Below are 5,719 nucleotides of genomic sequence, written 5' to 3' on the forward strand. Positions count from 1 at the left end.
TTGAATATTTTTGCATCAATATTCATTAGAGATATTGGTCTGTAATTTTCTTTTCTTGTTGGGTCTTTTCCTGGTTTGGGTATCAGGGTGATATTTGCTTCATAGAATGTGTTGGAAGTATTTCTTCTTTTTCTATGTTTTGGAAAAGGTTAAGAATATAGGTACTAGTTCCTCTTTAAAGGTTTGGTAGAATTCTGATGTGAAACCATTTGGTCCTGAGCTTTTCTTTTGGGGAAATTTCTTATAGTTGATGCTATTTCAGAACTTGACACAGGCTTGTTGAACATTACCACTTCTGGCTAAGTCTAGGAAGGTGGCGTGTTTCCAAGAATTGGTCTTTTTCCTTCAGATATTAATACTTCTGAGAATAGAGTTTTTTGTAATATTCATTAAAGATGTTTTGAAGTTCTGAGGAGTCTGTTGTTATTTGCCCTTTATCATTTCTGATTGATGAAATTAGGAATTTTACTTTTTAAATTTCTGGTTAGGTTAGCCAAAGGTCTATCTATTTTATTGACCTTTTCAAAAAAACAAACTTTTTGATTGATTGTTGTATAATTCTTTTGTTTTCAATTTCATTTAATTCTGCTTTAATTTTAGTTATTTCTTTTCTTCTGCTGGGTTTGGGGTTGGAATGTTCTTCCCTTTCCAGTTGCTTGAGATATCCAATTAAGTTCTTGACTTCCTCTCTTTCTGTTATTTTGAGGAAGGTTTGCCATGCTATAAATTTCCCTCTTAGAACTACCTTTGTGGTATCCCAGAGGTTCTGGTAATTCATGTCTTCATTATCATTTTGTTTCAAAAATTTGGTAATTTCCTTCTTAATCTCATCTATGACCCAGCTATCATTCAGCATGAGGTTATGTAGTTTCCATGATTTTGTATGAGTATGTGGATTTTTGTTGTCTCTGACTTCACTTTAATTCCATGATGGTCTGAGAAAATACAAGGAATAATATCTATTCTATTAAGTTTGCTGATGTTAGACTTGTGATCTAATTTTGTGATCAATTTTGGAGGATGTTCCATGGGCTGATGAGAATAATGTGCATTCAGTTTTGTTAGGATGAAATGTTCTGTAGATATCTGTTAAATCCAATTGTTGTATGATTAAATTTAAGTATAAAACTTATTTGCTTAGTTTCTTATTGGAGGATCTATCCAACAATGTCAAAGGGTGTCAAAATCTCCAACTATTATGATGCTGGAGGAAATCAAGTTGCTCGTGTTTTTTAGAGTCTCTCTTATAAATTGAATGCATTCTGGTTGGGTACATAAATGCTAAAAATTGAAATATCATCATGTGGACTGTTACCTTTAACAAATATGAAGTGACTATCCTTATCTTTCCTTACTTTTGTTGGTTTAAAACCTATTGTAACTGTGAATAATATTGCAACATCTGATTTTTTCTGATTTCCATTTGCCTGAATTATAGATGACCATCCTTCACCCTGAGTTTATTTTTTTCTTTTAAGTTAAGATGAGATTCTTGTATGGAACAGATATCTGGCCTGAGTTTTTGATCCAATCAGCCAACCTGTGCCTCTTTAGAGTACAATTTAAGCCATTCACATTAATTAAGAATATTGATAAGCCTGGAAGCAATTTGGCTATTGAATTTTCCATATGTCCAGTGGACATTTTTAATCCTTTCATCACTGTGGAAGTTCAAGTTTGATAAAAAGTTTCTGAGTGAGTTTACTTTGGTGGTAGAGCATTGTACCTGTCATTGTGAAAGATGGGTCTGAGAATATCCTGGAGAGCTGGTTTAGTTATGGAAACTTTCTTCAACATGTGAATGTCATTAAAGTATATAATTTCTCAATCATAAATGAAACTCAGTTTAGCTGGATACAGGATCTTGAGTTGAAAATTATTTTGTTTCATGAGGTTATAGGTTAATGACCTTCCTTTGCTAGCTTGAAAGGTTTTAGCAGAGAGATCTATAGTCATTCGAATATTATTTCCCTCATAGGTTATGGTTTTCTTACGTTTGGCTGCTTGCAGAATTTTGCACTTTATATTAACTTTGATGAAGTTAATTATAATTTGTCTAGGAAATTTTTTATTTGGATTGAGTCATGCTGGGGTTCTGAAACTGTCTGCTATCTGCATTTCAGAATCTCTTTCCATGTTTGGGAAGTTCTCATCAATTATTTCTTGCAGTAGAGCATCTGTGCCTTTTGATGCAACCTCTCCTCATTCAGGGATTCCTATAAGGTGAATGTTTGCTCTTTTGGAGTTATCCCACAATTCTGTCAGGGAATAGTTCATTTTTTCTTTCCACTTCTCTTCCTCTTTCAGCATTTGGGAGTGTTCAAAAGCTTTGTCCTCAATATCAGATCCTTTCTTCTGCCTACTCCATTCTGTTACTGAGGGATTCTACTGTATTTCTCAGATCTTTGAGGGCTGCAAGTTCTTGCCTCAATGTGTCAAAATCTTTGGTGATTTTGTCTTTGAATTCATTGAGTTCTTGAGACAAATATTCAATTACTCCTTGAAATTTTAGTTCCATCTTTGCCTCCATTCTGTTGATCTTATTTGCCATCCAAATTTTGAACTCAAATTCTGACATCTCAGCCATTTGTTTATGAATGGGATCATCTGGTGTGTTTGTTTTGTCATTTCTGATTATTAATGTTATGAGAGTTTTTCTGATGATTCCACCCCATGATTATTTTTCACCATTTAGCTAGAAGGACAGGTCAGGTGAAATTGGATTGGGGGCTCATGAAGTTGTGGTTAACCAGTGCTTTGCTAAGAATCTAGGACTGGTGACTGTAGCTTTTTCCCCTATAGCTTTGCAAAGGACCCATAAAGTATTATAGTCTGAGTCTCTGGGGACCTGCTTGGTGTGGTGGGATTAGGTGGCTCTGTCTTGTATTCAACTGGTCTTTATCTGACCCTAGTGGATCAGTGAATCTGAGTTGATGTCTCAGCTGTTGAGAAGTACAAGCAACCAAGACACCCCACCCCCCATGGGCAAAAATGGGAAGAGGAAAATCAACCTTTCCTGTTGGCACACAACCAGGGTACCACCTTGGGTGAGAGGGTCCTTGGGTGATTGGCCCAGGTTAGGAGTTCCAAATCAATTGATCCAGTCAGTACCAACTCTCAAGTTGGAGAGTTCAAAAGGTCTCCAGAACTAGATACCAGAGGTCTACTGGCTGCTCAACTGTGGCTGTCTCCTATGCTCTGGGGTGTCAGAAAGGCCTGCCCAGAAGCAGAATTGGATCAGGGGTCTGGTGTCTCCTTCCCTTCCTTGTACCTCTTTCACACCCAGTCACTGGTAACCCCACAGGGCTGTGGTGCTGCTCCCTCCAATAAGCAGATGTGCCAGGTCTTTGCGCTTGCTAGAGTCAAAGGAAATTCAATGCCACCTCTGCCCGGCCACCACCCTCTGCTACCAGCTGGCTGGGGAAGCTGAGACCTGCCTACCTCAGGTACTCAATGGCAACCTAGGAGTGTTCCACCTGAGGTCAGTCTAAACCTGAGGATAACAAGCCAGCCAATGATTTTCTTCCTCAGGCACCATGCCATTGCCCCAGCTGCTCTGCAGCACTGGTATCCCTATAGGGCATGGTATGGCTTCCTCTGGGAGTCCTCAGAATTGGGGAGGTGTCTCTCTAAGATTAGATGTTGGTGGGATTGCTCTACTGTTGCTGAATCTTCGTTGGAGATGTTCCTGCTCAGCTCCCAGGCTGCTCCCATGGCCAGGGAGGCAGCTGTAGCTGTGGCTCTGGGAGCAGGGGAGGCACTGCTCCAGCAGCAGGGTGGGATACACAGTGCACAGTTCTGGCAGGGTGACACCCAGTGTCTCCAGCATGGGGGCACTCAGCACAGGGGTCTGGCAAGGCAGGGCACAGTACAGCATCTCCCGCAGTCTAGGCAGGTGTGTGGTTCCAGCAGAGCAGAGTGCATGGAGAGACGCTCTGGCAGGGCAGAGCACAGGGGTGCTGTTTCCAGCAGGGCAGGAAAGCCTCCTCCCATAGCTAGTTTGCACTTTCCACAGAGCCATGCCCACCAACCTCCCCCTCTTTGTTTGTACTACTAGTGGACTCACTGTTACAGTGCAGTTTTTCTACTCTTTGTAGTGCCTGGACCTAGCAATGAACTATAAACATTTCAGTCTCCGCAGGGGGTAGGTTTCTGGATGTAGGGAGTGGGGAAAGGTGGACTATAAATTCAAAATGGCAGGGAAAATGTTAGATCAACTTTCATGCCTGGTAAGAGAGTGCTCAGGGTCACAGCAGGGTCAATTCCCTCTAGAGAAATAGTGCCCACTTTCTGCAACTGTCTCCTGTGGGGTGAGACAAAAGGTCCTCAGTTCACTGGCTCCTCTGTAGAAAACCTGCAGCAAAAACAAAAACAAAAACAAACAAAAAAAACCCAACTGTCTTGTGGGAGGGGATGGACACTTTTCCTTTGGGATGAGTTTTGTACCTGAGATTTTTTTGCTTGGAGTAGCAGCTTGCCTCAGCAGAGGTGACGTGCAGTTATCACTCTTCTCCCTCAGCTCGGCTCCCAGTCTTCAGCTTTATTGGGTAGTTTCTAGTTATTATCCTTCCCTCTGGACAGGAGCTTCTTTCAAAAGCTGGCTCCAGTTGGCCATCTTGCCCCTCCTCCTAAAAAAAAAGTTTTGATAAATAAAGAAAATAACTTAAAGTTTGAATGATTAAAAATAGAATCATGATTAAAGTTTCTATGAAAACTATGTGTAAATTAATGTCATATTAAAAGAGTTTATCATAGGAAATACTAGGAAATTTGAAATAAGGCAATAAAGCATCAAAATCAACATCAGAAATTGAAACTTAAAAGGAATAGGGGCTTTCTCTATTATGAAATGTCATGCTATTTCTGAGAATATATAATTTTCTGATTTACTTCATTCTCAAATATAGAATTATTTAAATGAGTAAATAGATTGGGTTAGAGGAGAAAATGCAAATATAATGAAAGACTACACATCTAACATTGAATGAAGCAGCCATGTTTGTTACACAAGTATATAAACATATCATTATAAATTACTTGCAAACAAACAAACAAAAAAACCCAATAATAATTAGCTTTTTCACCTTATTGATAAGACTAATCATAAATGTATAAGCCAAATATTACATTTCCTTTAGGTATAATGGGAGTTTGAGCAAAAAATAATGCAATCAGATTTAGGTTTTAGGAAAAGATAAAAGATTTATGTGATTTGAAGAGAAATCAGAGTATCAGGTTTACTTTTTAAAGAATTTACTTTGGCTGCTGTGAGAGCATAGATTATCAGGAGTTGGTGATATAATTATTTGGAACTTGCGAAGAGTTAGGAAGCTAAGCAGTTCTCCAGGGAAGATGTAATGTTTGGACTAGGTATTAGTGCTACAGGTTAAAGGAAAGGAGGGGAGTATACATTTAGGCTATCTTTTAAGTTCAAACACTAGTATTGTAGGGTGGTTGAATATAATACATGAGAGAAACATGTGAAGCATGATGGCTACAAGGCTTTCCCCACAAATAACTGGATGAAGGGGAAGGTCTTTTTACTTAAATGAGGAATTCTGTGAAAGGGAGAGATTTGGAGGAAAAAGAATCAGGAATTTTGTAATGTAATATATTGAAGATACCTTTTAGATTCCTAGTCAATTGAACACCAAAGTTATATGGTGAAGGTGAAAGACATCTATTATTACAGTTTATAATCTGCATTCAATTATCCTAA

This window comes from Otolemur garnettii, unplaced genomic scaffold (genome assembly GCF_000181295.1).
Source record: "Otolemur garnettii isolate 467f Iridium unplaced genomic scaffold, OtoGar3 scaffold00183, whole genome shotgun sequence".
NCBI lineage: Eukaryota > Metazoa > Chordata > Mammalia > Primates > Galagidae > Otolemur > Otolemur garnettii.